Below are 17,098 nucleotides of genomic sequence, written 5' to 3'. Positions count from 1 at the left end.
CCCCGGCATGGGCAGCAGGAAAGGGATTGGGGTTCTGCCCCTCTGCCCTGCTCTGGTGAGATCCCACCTGGAATCCTGGCTCCAGCCCTGGATCCAGCACAGGAAGGACCTGGAGCTGCTGAGAGAGCCCAGAGGAGGCACCAGGATGAGCAGAGGGATGGAGCAGCTCTGCTGGGAGGAAAGGCTGGGAAAGCTGGGAATGTCCAGCCTGGAGAGGAGAAGCTCCAGGGAGAGATCATTGTAGCCTTGCAGGAAAAATGGAGAGGGAGGATTTCCAAGGGCTGGAGGGCCAGGACACAGGGAATGGCTTCCCAGTGCCAGAGGGCAGGGCTGGATGGGAGATTGGGAATTGGGAATTGCTGGCTGGGAGGGTGGGGAGGGGCTGGGCTGGAATTGCCAGAGCAGCTGGGGCTGCCCCTGGATCCCTGGCAGTGCCCAAGGCCAGGCTGGACATTGGGGCTGGGAGCAGCCTGGGACAGTGGGAGGTGTCCCTGCCATGGCAGGGGTGGAACTTTGAAGTCCCTTCAATCCCAAACCATTCCATGATTCTGTGATGTTTAAGGTGATGGTGTAGCTGTCACATCCCAAATCCAGCCCAAATCCTTCCATGATTCTGTTGAAATCCATCCCATTCCATGATCCTTTTTGACTTGGGGGAGGAAAAACCTCTCCATGACCTCCCACCTCATTGACATGACAGGAGATCAAAGCCTGCCTTGCCCTAAACATCTCTGATCTCGTGGAATCTGTGATTAGGATCCAATCTCCCGGCTCCAGGAAATTGCTTGCAGGTGCCAGGAAGGAATTCCCCTCCAGCCACAGCTGCCTGAGCTCCTCCTGCCTGTATGTGCCTGGGAAAAGCTGAAGCAGCAGGAATTTCCCTCCGGATGGGGTGGCTGTGCAGGCTGTCCTCCATGCTGCTCCTCCGGGATCCCTGCCAGGTGTTCCTGCTCCCATTTTCCGGGTGCTTTGGCAGATTTGCAGGGCAGGCAGGAATTCCTGGCCGGGTGGAACTAATCAGGATTGTCTGGGCCGGCCTGGCACAGGGCAGCTCCTCAATCCCTGCCCAGGCATCCATGGCCTCTTGGTCTCCCGTGGCACAGAACAGCTTCTCCTTCAGCAAAGAATGAAAGATTTCCGTGTCCTTCCTGCCAGGAGAGCGGCTATCGGGATTTCTGAGGGAGTTTAATGGGCTGTGACATTCTCGTTATGATCCAGGTGATCGGAGAGTTTAATCTGCACTTCAGTGTGGGAATTTCTCCTCGGAGCAGAAGTTGATTTTTCATGTGAGTAACCAGGCAGGAACTTTATTTGTGGTGGATAAAGGCAGGAATATTGTCAAGGAACGTGTGGTGCATTCCCAATGGGAATCAGGCTTTTATAAACCTCTGACACCAGGCCCTGCCTAGAAAGGTCTTTTCCAGGTGGATTTTTTAACAGGACAAGAGGAAACGGCCTCAAGCTGTGCCAGGAGAGGTCCAGGCTGGACACCAGAAGGAATTTCTTCATGGAAAGGTTGTTAAACCTTCGAACAGGCTTTTTTCCTGACGGGAATTTTCCCCACTGACGGGAATTTTCCCCACTGACAGAATTTTTTCCCCACTGACGGAATTTTTTCCCCATTGATGGGATTTTTCCCCACTGATGGCTCAGACCTGGGGACCCAACGGGGTCACCCTGTGCCCAGAGAGACCCAAATCCCCTACGGGCTCCATGAAGGATCTCTGCAGCTTGTTTGTGTGCATGTAGCTGCTTCTCCATCATTCCATGCCTGGGTTTCCTAGGAAATCTGTCTCTTAGGAACTTCATCCAGGTTTTCCTCACCACTTCTGATCAGACTGAAGAGGATAAGGTGGAAAAGCTCATGTCCGACCTGCTCTTGTGGATCTTCTTGGGAGAAGAAGTGAAGTGAAGGATCCTCGGGCCAGAAGGTGAAATCATGGCACGGGAATTCATGGAATGGTTCAACTTGGAAGGGATCACAGTGGATGATCTGATCCAAGCTCCCTGCTCCAGCAGGGCCATCACAGAGCACATGGCACAGGATATTCCATGCTTTCTCCCAACGGGTCTCTTCCGGTGATGCCTTAGGATGACTCTGAATTCCGCCGGAAAATATTTTCCTTTTAGGACAAGTTCTTTCCAGGCTGTTCCAGCCTCTCCACAGCACAGGAAGGACCTGGAGCTGCTGGAGAGAGCCCAGAGGAGGCAGCAGGATGATCCAAGGGATGGAGCAGCTCTGCTGGGAGGAAAGGCTGGGAGAGCTGGGAATGTTCACCTGGAGAAGGGAAGGCTCCAGGGAGAGCTCCGAGCCCCTTGCAGGGCCTAAAGGGGCTCCAGGAGAGCTGGAGAGGGACTGGGGACAAGGCCTGGAGGGACAGGAGCCAGGGAATGGCTTCCCAGTGCCAGAGGGCAGGGATGGATGGGAGATTGGGAATTGGGAATTGCTGGCTGGGAGGGTGGGCAGGGGCTGGGCTGGAATTGCCAGAGCAGCTGGGGCTGCCCCTGGATCCCTGGCAGTGCCCAAGGCCAGGCTGGACATTGGGGCTGGGAGCAGCCTGGGACAGTGGGAGGTGTCCCTGCCTGCCATGGCAGGGGTGGGGTGGGATGGTTTGGAAGTTTCCTTCCATCCCAAACAATTCTGGGATGTTTGCAGGGTACTTTAGGAGCCACAGTGAAACCCAAGGGTTCCTCTGGTTCTCCCACACTCCTGGTGGTTCATCCCATGCCGCTGGAAGCCGGAAAACCCCCCCATCCCAGAGCTGGAGTTACATTTAAATATTTGGCCTTTTTTTGTTCAACTTCCCTCACAGAGTTGTTTTCCAAAATAATTTATAGGGAAGTGTTAGAATGCAAATAATATCCTTTTTCTTTTCCATAGACTCATTCAACATTTCCATTTCCATTTCCCTCCGAGTTGATTTATGGGAATTCTCAGCAGCCTTATCCATAATTCATAAACAAACCCTATTTTTTTATATCCCTTAAGCTGCTTTGATTCCCTCTTCCATATCCTTGATTCTTTCCTCCTTTTCCCTGGAAAAAGTGGTGCTGTTGCTATGGGAACTTCTCCTTCCCACCAGTTTTTGGATTTTCTTTTTTTCCCTCCTTTTGCCTTTCAGAAGGAACTTTTGCTCCATGACTGGATCCTTTCCCTTCTCCCTCCCAGCTCGGCTGCTTCAATTGGGAAAAGCTTTTCCTAGGATCTTAGCAATGCAGGAGGTTCAGATTCTTTAATTCCTATTTTTTTTGGGGGGGGGGGGGTTGGTTTGGTTTTTTTGTTTGTTTTTTTTGTGTTTTTTTTGTTTGCTTTTTTTATTATTTTTATTTTTATTAATTTAATTTTTTTTCACTTTTAAAACTTTTGAAAAAATTTATTTATTGGTTCAGAGGGAGCTCTTGGGGGTTTTTTGGTTTTTATTTTAATTTGGTGAAGGTCACAAAGTCTTTGGAAAAGAAGAAGTTCAGGAAGAGGTGACAAAGCAACAGGAGAATTCCTGAGAGTGGGAAGAGAGCGTGGATGGGATGAGGTAAAAGCAACTTTGGAGCTTCCAGGAGCCGCTCAGGTGGCACCACCATCCCTCCAAGGTGCCACCACCACCTCTCCAAGGCCCCAGAAGAGCCTCCTTGGCAGATCCTGTGTCCAGGAGGGCTTTGCACACCTTTTCCCAGGATTTGGGGCGGAGTTACAACATCCTGGGATTCTAGACCGGAGTCCAGGAGGTCACAGGAATTTCTCACCCTTTTGAAAGTGTCCCTCACCTGTGATGTCACTGCCATTGATCCCAAACCTGCAGTTAATTGCCAGTTAATTAATCATTAATCCACTTCAGCCCTCATTTGGTTTGTGATCCAAGCAGGTTTTTCCCTGAAATTCCCTCACATGGGATCAGAGTAAAGGATGGGATGGGATGGGATGGGATGGGATGGGATGGGATGGGATGGGATGGGATGGGATGCGATGGAATCGATGGGATGGGACGGGATGGGACGGGACAGGATGGGGATGGGATGGGATGGGATGGGATGGGATGGGATGAGATCAATGGGGTGGGATGGGATGGAATGGAATCAATGAGATGGAATCGATGGGATGGGATGGGATGGGATCTGATCCCCTCTGCTGCACCCTCAGCTTTTTGGAGATGTTGGTCCCAAATCCACCAGCTCATCCCACAATTCCAGCTGGGATGGACAGACAAGGAGGAGATTCCCAACCTGCCCAGTTTTCCAAGTGCCCGAGGAAAATGATCGAGTGGGATGAAGGACCATGTTCCAGGATGGAATTGGAGATCCGGCAGAAGGGACACGTTCCTACTTCCAGGGAAATCCAGCTGAGCCGAGTTATTCCCTGGTGGGATTTGTTTTGGTGGTGGCCACAGGTGTTTTCCCCACTGATGTCCAGCAGCTCCTCATGCTTGGAACCAGGAATTTCAGGCTCTTTGTGTATCTCCACCATTCCCAAGATCCATGAAATCAAAGGATGAATCTCTTGGCATTTCTCCAAATCCAAGATTTCCTGCTCAAGGAATCAAAGATTTCTCAGGTGAGATGGACCTGGAGAACAGAATTAAAACCACTGGAACAGAGCCAGAGTCACCTAGATTGCTTTAATTAATTAATTAGTTAATTATTGCTGCAATTAGGCTTGGAATGGCAAATTAAAATTAAAAAGCCAAACCCAAATAAAATAAAACCAGGAAGAATCCAAATGAATATTTCCAGTATGAAATGGATTGGGAAGTTTCCATGAACCTCTGGTGGGGAAAAGCAGGCAATGAAATATTTTAATTTCTTTTTATCTGTGTTATTAAATATTAAAATAAAACACAGCATAAAATACCCTCCCTCCCCCCTGCCGGGAATCCTGAGATATTCCAAGCCACATTCCCAGCCTGGAATGAGCCTGGAAAACCCCTCAGTGTGAAACACATCCCACAAAAGGGCCTTTCCTTTTGCAGCCCAAAAAGAGCAGGACCAGGGTGACTTTATAAATAAATAAATAACTAAATCATCCATATCCAGGAGGAAAGGAAAATTCCCAATTCCCAAAGAGCCAGGCAGCAGGAAGGGCTTCATTTATTTGGGGCTGGAGGAGGAATCGGCTCCAAGGTTTCATTCCTCACCTCCAGCATTCCCAGAACTGGCCTTTACAAATATTTGTGCAGCACTAATTTGAGATTGTGAATTAATAATTTAATTAGTGCTGCAGTCTCTGAGGAGCTGGCTGACACGTGTTGGATGAGCACAACCTTGGCTTTTCCACCATGGATTTTGGGAAGTTTTTCCACTTCCTAAAGCGGAATCCAGCGGGGAGAATGTCACCTTTGTTGGAATTTCTGTTATTATTATTATTATTATTATTATTAGTGTTATTACAGTTATTATTACTATTATTATTGCTGTTATTATTATTCCCACATGGATTTTTCCAGCCTCAGTGCAATGCCAGCTGCAGGTGCTGGTTGGATCAAATATTCCTGACCTGAGGAATTCCCAGCCTCAACTCCATGGAAGCAGGAGAGGTTTGGAGCAGGAATCTTGTGGCTGTTGTGGGATTTCCCTGTCTCCAGTTGAATTAATGAAGTGGAATCTGGGATCCTGGAGATTTAATCCAGGTCTGACGGCATTCCCCAAACTCCTTTGTGTGTCCTTAGGGGATTTTCAATTTTTTGGGAACTTCAAATGAATAAAATAAATCCAGAGAAAATAATGGAGCTGGGAATGTTCACCTGGAGAAGGGAAGGCTCCAGGGAGAGCTCCGAGCCCCTTGCAGGGCCTCAAGGGGCTCCAGGAGAGCTGGAGAGGGACTGGGGCCAAGGCATGGAGGGACAGGAGCCAGGGAATGGCTTCCCAGTGCCAGAGGGCAGGGCTGGATGGGAGATTGGGAATTGGGAATTGCTGGCTGGGAGGGTGGGCAGGGGCTGGGCTGGAATTGCCAGAGCAGCTGGGGCTGCCCCTGGATCCCTGGCAGTGCCCAAGGCCAGGCTGGACATTGGGGCTGGGAGCAGCCTGGGACAGTGGGAGGTGGCCCTGCCCTGTCTTTTCCAACCTTAATGATTCCATGATTTTAAAACAGAATGATTCCATTGGAAAAGAGTGTGGGAAAGGTGTATTGGGAAGTGTTTGCCACAGGTCAGTTATTAGAATTATTAGAACCCTAGATGTAGTTATTAGAATATTATTCTAACTATTATTCTAGTTATTAGAGTTCTGGATAATGATTATTAACATTAATATCAGTGTTATTAATACTTATTCATTAATTAAATGGTAGTTTATTATAATTAAATTAATTCTTATTGATATTAACAGTGTGCAATGACCCTGCAATCTGGAATTTGTTGGCTCTAATGGACTCTCACGGCTGGGGAATCTGAACTCCTAGAGAGCTCTCTCTGTTTTCTTGAAAAAACCCAAAATCCAGCAAAATTTCCACAACAACCCAATTCCAGGCAGTGATGCTGATCCCGTGTCCCAGCCAGGGTTTGACATTCCAGGATTATCCTTGGGAACTGGTGACAGATTCCCTGCTTGTGAAGAGCTCTGACGGGTTTTAGAGCATGGGTCCAGGCTGGAAAAGTGGGAATTCCTTCATGGACACAGGTGCTGCTCCTGTGATGTATCCATGGTCCCAGTGAGCCCTGGATTTGGGAATATTCCCTGCTGAGGCACTCGGTGCTCCCCACAATGTTCTCCTCATTAAAAGGTGGGACCCCAAGCAGTGACCCCCAAACTGCTCCCATTTGGATCCTCCCTGTGTGGAGGAGACCCCAAGACGGAATTGCAGGAAGGCCACGATTCCCTGCTCCCTTTCCATCAGCACTGGAATAGGCACTTCTCCCAGTGCCCAGGAGAGCTGGAGAGGGAATTTCAGCGGATAGAAACAGGGAATTCATCCCTCCCTCCTCCCAGAGCAGCAGGGGGAGTGTTCAGAGCTTCCCATCCTTCCTCCTGCAAATCCATGGAGCAACCGCCAATAAATGGATCAGGCAGCTCAAGGTTCATACTTCCAAAGGTTTTATTGGATTGTGTGCTTGAGGTATCATAGCATTTCCCTCGCCTGCTGCTAATTCCCGATGGAAAATCCCTGAAAGGGAAAGATTTTCCAGGCAACTTTCAGCGGGACTCAGCAAAACGTTTTAATGACGGATTCCTGCTTTTATTTCTGCTGAGGAGGCTGGGGCTGGAGACAGGCACATGGATCAGCAGGAATTGCAGGGCTCATAAATAAACCAGGACAAAATGAGATTCTTATTAAAAAAATGGATTTCTTTTCCTTTTTTTTTTTTCACTTGCTTGAGATTTAATTTTTAAATCCAAAGGAAAGGGATGAAAGCATCCGTTAATTCAGCCCATGATGACTTCAGCAGCGAGAATGAAAAGGAAGACAAAATGTGCTTTTTCCTCCATGTATTTGTGAAATTCCTCAAGTTTTTCACAATTCCTAAGGCCAGGATGGTGTGGTCAGAATTCCTGGCTTTTCCTTATCACTCCGTATTCGACTTGGGACAAATAAATAGAAAACAATGGATAATTCCTGCTATTTCCTGGTGCTGCCTGAAGCAACATGAATTTCTCCACTCCACAGCATCCCATATATTGTCCCATAAATAAAGAACAGGGTATTCCCTCCGAATGACACCATTCCCAATATTTCTGCCTTCCTGTGGAATTCAAATCCCTCCCTCAGCATAAAAACACCCAAGGAATGATTTTGTCACAGGCCAGGACAAGCTCTGAGTTCGAAGCTTCTCAGAAAAGCAAATGAAAAGATCCAAGGAAAAGAATTTAAGGGATAATCAGGAGAGGAATAATATAAGTTGGAAAGGCCAGGTTAAAGGCTGGGCTTGTTCCTGGGAGAATGGAATTCCCACCTGGCTCCAACTTCCTGTCAGGAATTGTAGGGAGCAAGATCGAATTCCTTTCTCTGTCACTGCAGTGGGTGGGGAACAAGGAAAAACATTTCAGATTTGGATTTTCCAAGATTTTTGGACTCTCAATGCCAGGATATTTGTGTAAGAAAATTGGAGGAATAGATTCCGGCCTTCCAGGACCTGAAGGATCTGCGGGAAAGATGGAAAGAGACAACTTCCAAGGGCAAGAAGGCTAAAACCCAGGCTATAAAGATATAACTGGTTTGAGAGAGGGAAAGCAGGAGTCAAGGGATCTGGATGTCTCAACCCCATGGAAACATTAAATTAAATCCATTAAAACATCTATTAAATCCAGGCATTCCAATTCTCCATGAACACAAACTCCTGGCTGAGGGTTTATTAGGGTCCAGTTAAAATACCTGCGGATTATTTTCCTCCCTTTCTTACCTGTCCAAGGCACAGCCATTTCCAGGGAATGAGCAGCAATCCCATATTCCGTGAGCACTCTGACTTCCAGTATTTATTATTTCCCAGGGTGTATTTTCCCACCTCAAACATTTACATGGACATTTAGCACGGTTACTTATTCCAGAGAAAAAACTGCTGGATTTATCCAAATGTTATTATGTGCAGTAAAAAAACCCCTCATTTTCCCAGCCGAAGCTGTGGTTTTATCCCAGAAAATTGGGCTTTTTATTTATTTCATTTTCCTTCTCAGCAGTTCCCAGGAATGCAAAATGACAAAACAATTCCCAGTACAATAGAGGCGTTCTTGGGCTGCTGGAGTAACTCCTGGCAGTGGGAAGTTCATGGAAATCTCTGCTCTGGAGGTGGTTTCAGGAATGGCAGAACATCAAAAATGCGTCGGAATTTTGCCTCCAATGTTGCCTGAAATCGCCTGGAAGTATCTGTGGATTTTCCCCCCAAAGAGCCCGGAAATGCAAATTAAAATTCAATAATTTGTTCATTACCTTCCCGAATGCAAATAACGTTCTCTAAATGCTTGGAAATAAATGTCATTGATCCTTGGGAGGCCGAGCAGCTCCACAGCTGCCAGCACTCTCCCTCAGTTCACGGATTAATTGTGTTCCCTCTGCTGCCTTATTTCCACATGCCAAATTCCACATGTTCCAGGTGAAATTCACCTGAGGGGGAAACTTGACGTGCAGAGATATCGAATGGCTTCAGGTTCCACTGTGCAGAAGGTCCAGAATGACATCGTGTTATCCACACCCGCAGGACTGGACGCCCCTGCACGTCCCTGCCAGCCTGGAGAGGGGTCTGTGCTCAGTGGTGGGACGGTGACGCTCTGCAGGCCGAGCGGAGGGACCTTTGCAGATCCTGCTGCCCACCCTCACCGCAGCCAAAGCCGCTGGCAAAGGAACCTGGATTCACTGCTCCAGAGTCAGGAAGGCTTCTGCTCCTGAAACAGCTGAGAAAACAGGGGCTGATACAAACGAAGTGAATCGATAAAAAGCTCGGTATTCATGGACAGAAACTCTCTGACTAATTAAAGTTAGGAAGTGGTGTGTTAATTACAGGCGGGCGGCACGGGAGTCGCCTCCTAGAGACGTGGCAGCCCCTCACACGGTGATCTGCCCTCTGTTTATTTCACCAAGAGTTCCACGTTAATCCCATACGTATCTCCAGCACCTCCCAGCCCCTCTTCCCATAAAAATGCGGTTATTAGTCCTGTGCACGCGCGCAGTTCTTTTCTTGATTTGGGCCGTGGTCTGGATTTGAGCCAGTGGTCTTGAAAGATGAAGTCGGGGATCTCTTCGTCACCATGAACTTCCTACCTGCTGTTGTGGGCAAGCCTCGGGAAGCCTTCTGGAGACGGTCCATGCCTCGTGCCTGTGTTTGATCACGCAATCTGGGTGCTGGCTATGATTCCATCAGCTTCTTTTGTCCTCAGGACAGTTCAGGTACTGTAAGCAAAGTTTCAGACAGGCACATAAGGGTAAATAGCACTGTACTTCTTGGCTAAGCTCCTAACTCTTTGTTGACTTATCTTTAGGTTCAATCAGTACAAATGGCTTCTGACTCTTGGCTAAAAGTTTAACTCTTCATAATCTTGACTCAGAAGATGATGTCGTTTAAATTATTTTCTCCTGTGCTTATTATCTACACAGTTGGTAACCCTGGCTCAGGTTCGGAACCAGATTTTACATGTGATTCTAGTCCAAAGTGTATCCAAAGACATTCATTTGGATACAGAACTAATAACTGCCGTGTCAATCAGAGTGAAAAGATCAACAAAGTTTGTTTACAATTTGAGAACTGACTCAGATCTTACACTGGATAACATTCCAAGCTGATTGTATCTGCCCCGCCCTGGTTTCACAGTTACCAAACTGGCCCTGGACTAAAGATTGTTTATAATGATTGTAATTATAATTCTTGTTCATAGATCTATACTGCTGTTAGACACATCTTGTTAGTAGATATTTAGAATATTTAGAAGAGAGTCTCGACGAGGTAGAGGCCTTGTCAAGCCTCTGAAGTGGGGAAATGAAGCCTTGGGTTTTACCTTTGCTGTTTCTCAGACCCCGCAGTGCCTGGTGTGTGACTCTGCAGTTCCTTGTACCCTGTTCACTGCTGCTCTCTGTGCCAGGCACACAGAACAAAGCCTCTCCGGGCCTGCTCTCCAAGGACACCCAGACCGTCCTAGGCCCAAAAGTATAAACCAAAAGCCTCTACAGGGGGGCAAGCTTGGGGAAATTACATCATTAACTGAAGCTTTAATTGGAGAATGAACCCTGCTGTGCAAATGAACCCAACCTATAAAAGTGTGAAGAACTCGTGACCTGGGATGGGACAAACACCTGGGAAGCTACAAAATCTTGGGAAAAGACCAAACTGAGATTTACGTAGCTGCAGGAAAAATCTCAGGAATTCTGTGGGGAAAAATCCCAAAAATAAAGAAAACAGAGCTTTGAAAGTTTGACAATTCTGATAGAAATATTTTAAAAAGTCTAAATCATGGAAATATTTATTTTAAAACCTGATTTATGCTCTGCCTTGAATGAGCTCATTCTAATTGAGTGGAGAATTCCCAGTTCCTGGTGGATCCCTGGGATAATTTCACCACATTATGCCACACTGGAGATGTCAATAATCCGAAATCCAAGATTTCCCTCTCTGAGTTTCAAAGCTCAGCCGATGCCCCAGGCTTCCAAACCCAATAATTTTATTTTAATTAAAAAGTGTTCTGCCACTGGAAATCGCTTCCCTGGCTGTTTCCATCTTGGAAACAGCAGGAGCATGGGAAGAAGCTCAAGTCTATTTTTATTTCAGAGTAATTCCCATGGCCAGGGAAAAGTCAGGAATTATTCCAGTGCTCCTGTGCTGGCACAACTACAGACGTTGGGAAAATGGGAAGAGGTTTCATTGGAATTAAACCACAAAGACAGCCCAGCCCGAGCCCAGTTTGTAATTCTGGGTGGACTAAACTTTCTTGTTCAGCCTTAGGCCAAGTCTAAAATTAAGTCAGATAAAATGATAATTATTAATAATTTCCATCTTCGTACAGCCATTTTTTTGCTGGATAGTGTAGAAGAGACTTAAATTGAGCTTATTAAAGAAGAAAACCAAGTTCATTGGACTCCACTCTCCAAATGAACCCAAATTATTTTAATTATGACTTTCCTAATTTACGTACCAACTGGTTTTAAATGGTTTTGGTGGTGCTGACGGATTTTTTTGCTTGTTTTTAATAAATAGATATTTAAACCCAACGTATTTCTAATTAAAACACGTTTTCCTCATGAGCTCAGAACCACCACCACCCAAAGCAGCCTGACCTGTGCTGGAAGCTGAGCGGGGTGTCCAGGCCAGCCTAAACCTCCAGACGGCTAAGGATCACATCAGGAGCTTGGAAAAATTGTGGGAATCGCCAGTTCTTAGGGAAGCACCTGGGCTGATCACTGCGTTGGCTTCAGTGGAGATCTGACAAATTCTTCAGGTCAAGGAGAAAAAAAAAAAAATTAAAAATACCGCTATTAATAATTTTAAAATGGTAGCTCCTCCTATGGGCAAGAAGGGAATCAAACCCCTCAAACATTTTCCCTCTGGCCTTGTTTGGACTCACACAATAAAGGCAACAATTCCTGCTTTGAAAACAGAAGAAGATCGATGGATTGCGGACGTTTATCCCAGTTAGGAACAGTGGAACCAGTTTCCAAAGAGTTTTAGACAAGAAAGGCAAAATTCCCTCTGGAATCTCCTTGTGAGCTCTGTACCCTGCCCAGGGGAGCTGTGTCACCTCCAGGGACGGGATTTTTGGGATGTTCTCCAGGAGAACAACTCGGGAGAACGTTACAGCTTCCCATGGAAAGTGTTTTCCTTACTGGATGTCAGCTCCATCCATCCATGGATCCATGGATCCATCCATCCCCCCATCCATCCATGGATCGATCGATCCATCCATCCCCCCATCCATCCATGGATCGATCGATCCATCCATCCCTCCATCCATGGATCGATCGATCCATCCATCCATCCATCCATCCACCCATCCGTCAGAGCACTCAGGTGAGGGAAGGAGCTGGAATTCTTGCCTGACCATCTCAAAAGCACATTTTTCTCCTAGAGATACTCAGGGAATACGGGAATGAGGCTTCTGCAAAGGTGGAAATGTCCCTTTCCAGCTCAGCTGGAAAATGAGGATTCAGAGCCTCAGGATCTCTTCTTTTCCATGTGCTGAGGCACTTGGGGAAGATCCAGGTGAAAAACTGGAGCTAAAAGTGAAATCAGAAACAGGAAAAGCAGTTCAGGTGGGCTGGAAGTTGGGGAAGCAAAGCAAAGCAATTCCAGCAAGAATGAATTCCTAAAAAAAGAAATCAACCTCAAGACACAGTAAGTATTTATAATAAATGAGCATAATATGAAAGAATAAACAAGATGAGTGAAATAATGCAGGAATTAAGGCAGTTCCCTCTGAACAAGCCAAAAAATGAGTGGATGTGGCACTTCCCAATATGGATTAGAAGTGGGATTGGTCAAGGGTTGGATTTGATGATCCCGGAGGACTTTTCCAGCCTTAAGCTGATCACTCAGCCCCAAGCTGGGGAAGCACCTCTGGAGGCTTCTCCCTTCCTGCACATCTTTTTTTGGCTGCTTTTTCCTTGGAAAAGGAGCTTTGGGCTGTGCTGGTTATTCCTCAACCAAAGCACGTGTGGGGTAGATCCCTCTCCCTCCCCTCAGCAGATTTACAGGACTGCTGCATTCCTTTTTTATTTGAAAGTTCATTTTTCACAGGGATGCAGAACATGAGAGCCAATCCCAGGAGTTCACAGCCAGAGGTGGCTCTGGGATCCCTGCCAGCTCCAGGAGATCCCAGGCTTGGGGTGAGGGCTTGGGAGCATCACAGGGTCTGTCTGTGGAGGTGAGGAGATCCTGAAAAAAGCTAGCCACAAATTCCCAAGGAATTCCCAAGGAATCCAAAGTCAGCTCTTGGCTCCTGCCCTGGCTGGTATCCATCCATCTCCCTCACCCAGTCCCAGGTAGATCCCAGCAAAAAGTCACTTCAGTTGGAACAGCAGGAGCTGGAGGATGGGGATGAGTGGTTGAGCTGTACTTAAGCAGAGGCTGGATAAAACCAACCTGGAATTTAGGGAGTATCCAGGCTGGATTGCAGGTTTAGAGTCAATACAAGGAGCCACATGGCTTTGGCTGCCTGTGCTGGTCCAGAGGCAACAACCCAGAGCTTTTCTGCTCTGAAACTTCCCAAATTCCATTTATTTCAGTTATTTATGCCTGGAGTTTTCCAAAGGAATCTCAGCCAGGCCAGGAGTTGTCCCCATGTTCTACTCACTCATCTCAGGTGCACAACAAGGGGTTTGGTGGAGCTGACTTCAGAAATTTGGGGGGTTTTGTACACAAATCAAACCCCACGTTCTGCTCACTCATCTCAGGTGCACAACAAAGGGTTTGGTGGAGCTGTGGAAGTGTCTTGGTTCAGAGGGAAATTCCTCTGTTTATTTTCCTTGCAGTTCCCTGGATAAATTTATTGAGGTCACCAGGATGGGAAGGACTCCCTGGCTCCATGAGGGTGGGATCAGCATTCCAGGCAGGTGGGAATCCCTCCCCAGCTGCCCACAGCAGGGCTGGGAACTGGCAGAGGAAATGGGCTCTGCTGCAAGGAAAACAGGGAAAAAATGTGCCTGGGAATTTGGTGGGACTTCAGGGATCGAGTGGAGCAGAAATGGTGCAGAGCCCTCGAATGGGCTGAAAAATAAAAATCTTCCACTTCAGTTCTCAATGACCTGAAAATAAATACCTCGATAAGCTCATCTTTGATATTTGGGGGAGGGTGAAATTCCCAGAGATAATTTCAGTGCTGGAGAAACAATTTCTCATTCAGCTGGAATGAAACGCTGGGGGGAAAAAAAAACATTCCCTCAAAGAAAATGATCCTTTGTAGCTGCCATGAGCAGGGAATCAGGAGGGAGCTGAATTTTAGGAGTGGATCAAATGTCCAGCCTGGTCTCAGGGTCAGCCTAATTTGAATATTCCTATTTTTTTGTAGCTCCCTATGCATTTTTTCCAAGTCTTTTCAAAGGAAGGAGGATGCAGGGATGAAAGGGAATTTTTCCTTGCACTTTGGTGGCTTTTACCCCACTACAGCTCATCTTTTACTCAACAAAGCTGATTTTAAAATGATTTTTAATGGTTTTTCAGGTGCTGAGATGTAGAACAAGCTAATTAGGCCTGGTGACAAATGACCTTGCGGATCCTTCTCCTCGATCCCTGTTTTCCCTTCACCTTTAAAGCTGGGAATAGAAATAATAGGGAAGAGTTCTGTAATAATTGAGGTGAAGGCTGTGGTTTGTTCACTCCAAGGTGATTGTGGCTTGGGTTGTTTATGGAAATGCAGGATTTAAGAGATGGGGAAGGGAAAGGGATAATAATTAAAATATTCCATTTTCCGTGATTTTTCTGGGCTCTGGGGAGAGGGGAGCGGCTGAAATGGAAAGGTCCATAAAGCAAGTATGTTACCATGGATAGGATCCATGAAAACACCCCAAGTCCCTCAGTTCAGCAATTCCTTTGGATATTCCTTCCCTCTAAATTTATTTTCCTGCACTCCAAGACTATCCAATTAAAAATAAGACAAAAAGAAGCCTGGAAGGACACACATCTACCAAAAAATATTATTCCCAAAATTATGATTTTTTCCGAGAAAAAAAATTGCTGTTCTGAGCCTTTGGTCAGGCTGGGATTTTTTCCCTTTTCCATGGTTTTGAAGGGAAGTCACCATCCTACACTTTGGCATCCATAAAAAAGGGATTTAAAGGTTCTTACCTTGAACTCACGCCCAGTCCCAGGAAAATATTGACAGCAAACTCCAGATCCTGAGGGATAACGGATCTTGTTGGGTGGTGTTGGTCTTTCCTTGGCTTCATCCATCTGGAAAAAAAGATGGAGACAATGGGATATTTCCTTTTTAAAACTGGTTAATGGCACTTGTATCAGCTGTGGTGTCACTTCCAAGCTCTTGGCTACCACCAGAATAATTTGGGGTATTTCCTGGGGAATCCTCCACTGGAAGCTGGTCCAGATTCTTGGAATAAAGATTTTAGCCCAGGATATACTTAGGAAGGAATTTCTGGCTGGGAGGGTGAGGAGGCCCTTGCAAAGGGTGCCCAGAGAGGTTGGGAATTCCTCATCCCTGGAATGTCCAAGGCCAGGTTGGATGAGGCTTGGAGCAGCCTGGGATAGCAGAAGGTGTCGGGGTGGAACTGGATGGGCTTTGAGGGCCCTTCCAACCCAAAGCATTCCATGAAACCAAAACAAAAATCAAAAAATGCTGTTTGAAGGACTCTCCAGCTGATTGGGAAATTTGAACTCTCCAGCTGATTGAGCGTGTGGCAAGGAAAAATCTGGAATACTGCAATATAGAAAGCAGAATTCCAATCGAAACTTGACAAAACAATTGGTCTTGTTTCCAGCAGGAAACACAGTTTGCAACGTATTTAAATCCTGACAAGCTCCATCTGCTCCAACTCTGCTTCCCGATAATTTAATTACACCAGGTATCCGTGCCTGAGCCGTTCCCAGCATCAGGAGTAAGGGATTCATTAGCAGTGCCCTCCATGTGCTGTTTGTTCCTTCTCCTTTCCCTGGGATTTCCATCAGCTCCTTCCAAAGATTTATGTTCTGACAATCTCCATCTGGGCTGCTCTAATCCCATTTTCTGGGATGTGTTTGTTGTGTTCCAGGGAGAGAGGGAAGTTGCAATCTGCCTTTGAGGAACGGGAGCAGCTTTCTAAAAGCTTGGGAAGACATGGAATTCCATGGAGTCAAAGGAGCTGCTTTTCCTACAAATAAAACTGGATTTTTCTGACCACCAGCAACATTCCCTGGGTTCTGTCAGTGCTGCTCCTGTCAATATTCCTGAAATCTTGGCAGAGATCAGGGAAATAAATAAATAAACAGTCACAAAGGCAGATAATAAATAAATGAATGAATAAATTAATTACAAAATTAATTAATTAATCAATTAATCCCCCTTTTTTTTTCTGTACAGGCAGCACCAAAAAAGAGGAGGAAATTAAAAATTGCCTGAAAATGTTCAATTCCACGTGCTGATAGCAGATAAATTCACGGACTCAAGAAAATTTTACACAGCTCAAGTTTGTTTCCTTTTTAGAGTTCTCTCTTCAAGGAATAAAAATGGAACCATGTGAAGGCCTCGGGGGTTTGGCAGGAGAGCAAGGCCTGACTCAGTGGAATGTCAGGGAGGAGAGAAGGCCGAGGAAGTCTTGTCATGGAATTAGGAATTCCCATATCCATTCAGCATTCCCTCCAAAACCTCAGCCAACAGCACAGGCTTAGGCACTGGAAAGAAATAAAAAGATGTTTTCCAAGTCTCATCATTCTCTGGGTGATTTCCTGAGCTCCCCATTTCTCCTGGCTGGGGTTGAGGGCAGGATGCTGCAGGAGGGGAAATCTGGAGCTGAAATGATTCCATCAAGAGGAGTTTGGCACAGATAATCTGATTTTCTTTTCTGTTGCTGATAAGAGCTAAGACAGGCAGAAATGAATCCATTTGTAGTGCCCGGAGTGAATCATTGTAGGTGAAGCTGCAAACAGGGGCTGAGCTGGTTCCCTTCCAGAGGGGCTTTTGATTTCTCCCTGCAGGTCAGGTGGAGAAAGAAAGAAACCAGAATTATTTGATGAAGAAAGTGGCAGAGATGAAGTTGGAGAGAATTTCTCCT

At 46.4% G+C, this 17,098-nt stretch overlaps 2 long non-coding RNA genes across 2 annotated transcripts; both read left to right on the top strand.

Moving 5' to 3' along the window:
• Positions 1-4,063: 4,063 nt before the first annotated feature.
• On the top strand, positions 4,064-9,540 carry LOC116446079. Its single transcript, XR_004241035.1, has 3 exons — positions 4,064-4,546; positions 5,436-5,618; positions 6,080-9,540. It is a non-coding gene; the product is annotated as an uncharacterized LOC116446079 (long non-coding RNA).
• A 2,856-nt stretch (positions 9,541-12,396) lies between these two features.
• On the top strand, positions 12,397-16,756 carry LOC116446133. Its single transcript, XR_004241057.1, has 2 exons — positions 12,397-13,951; positions 16,408-16,756. It is a non-coding gene; the product is annotated as an uncharacterized LOC116446133 (long non-coding RNA).
• The last annotated feature ends 342 nt before the right edge of the window (positions 16,757-17,098 follow it).

This window comes from Corvus moneduloides, chromosome 6 (genome assembly GCF_009650955.1).
Source record: "Corvus moneduloides isolate bCorMon1 chromosome 6, bCorMon1.pri, whole genome shotgun sequence".
NCBI classification, from domain to species: Eukaryota; Metazoa; Chordata; class Aves; order Passeriformes; family Corvidae; genus Corvus; species Corvus moneduloides.
Note: the sequence above shows the minus strand (reverse complement) of the source record. Positions and strands in the feature narration are given on the sequence as shown.